The following is a 1906-nucleotide window of genomic DNA, read 5'->3' on the forward strand; positions in this document are numbered from 1 at the left end:
GCCCAGGCGCTGCTGGAGAGCCAGCTGAGCCCCCCGCCCCAGCAGCACCCAGAGGGGTCCGGATCGTAGCCCCGCGCACCGGCACCCCCCTCGCCGCACCGCATCACCGATGCCATCGGGGAGGCTTCGCCATCGGACACCTTCCTCGCCTCTCCCGGGACCGGGTCTCGTCCTGCAGCACCGGGACCGCCTTCCACCAGCAGCGGGGTAACGGCACTGTGAGATGCCCGTGGGATTTCCATGCCCCGTGCCGGGCTGGACACGAGGCCGAACTCCTCTTTGGGATGTAGCATCTGATTTTCTGCCATCAGCAACCTTTCGTAGCAATAGTTTCTTGTAAAACTCTGTGGCGTAGAGCTGGCGCTTGCACCGCTCTGGGCAGAAGAGAAGGGGACCCTCAACGTGACCACCATCCACGGGGCGACCCCCTCCTGACCCACAGCCTTCACACCCCACCAGAGCGGGATGAAGGCTGGGACCCCTGCCCGTGCCTAGCATCCCACCAGCAGCCCCATGACGGCCTCAGAAAACAGGGTGCTCTGTCTGGAATAGAGAGGATAACTCGCCATGCCTCGAGCAGCGTGGTCCTTCTTTACCCGTTTTAGAGAAGCAGCTCTGCCCCGCTGGGGTGCCCGGGCGCGAGCCTTTGTGCTGCTCACAAGAGCCATTGTCTGCAGCGTGAAGGTAACATTGCATCTCGGGAATTAAACATGAAGCATCATTAAAGCACAACGTTCTGTGGAAAGAAAAAATCGGTCTGAGCAGGATGCTGAGAAAGGCAAGGAATTGTCCCATAGGAAAACGCAGCCCCACAAAAGGTGGTATTTGTCACAAACTGCCACCAGGTTTTAATCTGTCCCATAAATTACTTGCTTCAAATGTGCGGAGACAAATCTCTCCAGACAGCCCAACCCAAGGGGAAAGATGTTTACATGTGGTACAATCACTGGGGCCACATCTTGTTCCAGGGCTCCCAGAGCATCCTTTGGTGTTCCCACCCCTCCGATGGCTGGGGACAGCCCGCAGCCTGTGCCACCATCCTCATCCTGCACCAGCGGTGTCCATTCCTCCCAGTGCTGTGAAGGGCCACATGTCCCTCTGTCCATCCCTGTGTCACCTGCCTGTGCTCTGTGTTGAGTCCTGGAATCCTCAAATGGCCTCACACAGGCTGCTGGGAGGCTGCGTCTGCTGAGCACCTGCGTTATGCGGGCGCAAGAAATTCTCCTTTGTGTTAGAGCGTGGGGCTGTAGGAGGGGTGTTAATGGAAGGAGGCTGTCATTGCTGTGCCAGAGCATTGCTGTGCTGTCCCTTAAGGAGGGCCTAGAGGATTGGGGGGAAAACCCTCTGGATTTAAATATAAATATTTTAGGTGAATGAAGTGCGTCGAGGAAGGAATGCCATTAAAGAGGCTCCCCACTGAGACCTGTAGGACTGGAGAGTGATTTTGCACAGGGGCAGCAGTGGGCCCAGAGGAGAGCAGTACAGCAAGGTGGAAACACTGAGCCAAAGCGATGATTTATTTAAGAAGCAACCCAAAATATTATCAGGTGGTGAGACAAATCTGCCCCGGCAATGTGGGCTGGAGCAGGACAGTGCGGGCAGGATGAGGCCCCAGCCCCATAGTGGTGGGGTGTCACAGCCTGGGGCTGTGCAGCTGCTGCTGGGTGGGTTGGGGCAGCTTTGGGATTCCCCTAGAAAAGTCCCAGTGCCCCTGGAGGCACAGTGAAACCTGTCCCATTGGAGAGCACCTTGCTGCTGCATGGCACTTCTGCACATATCCAGCTTCCAATGGAGAAGCTGGCTCAGCACAGAGCTCCTGAGCCCCCATCTTCGGGGTCCTGGGGTGTCTGTGCAGGAGGGAACGGCCCCATACATCTCTCCCACACCTCTACAACAGAGGCTGCTT

The sequence above is a fragment of the Numida meleagris genome, chromosome 19, assembly GCF_002078875.1.
Source record: "Numida meleagris isolate 19003 breed g44 Domestic line chromosome 19, NumMel1.0, whole genome shotgun sequence".
NCBI lineage: Eukaryota > Metazoa > Chordata > Aves > Galliformes > Numididae > Numida > Numida meleagris.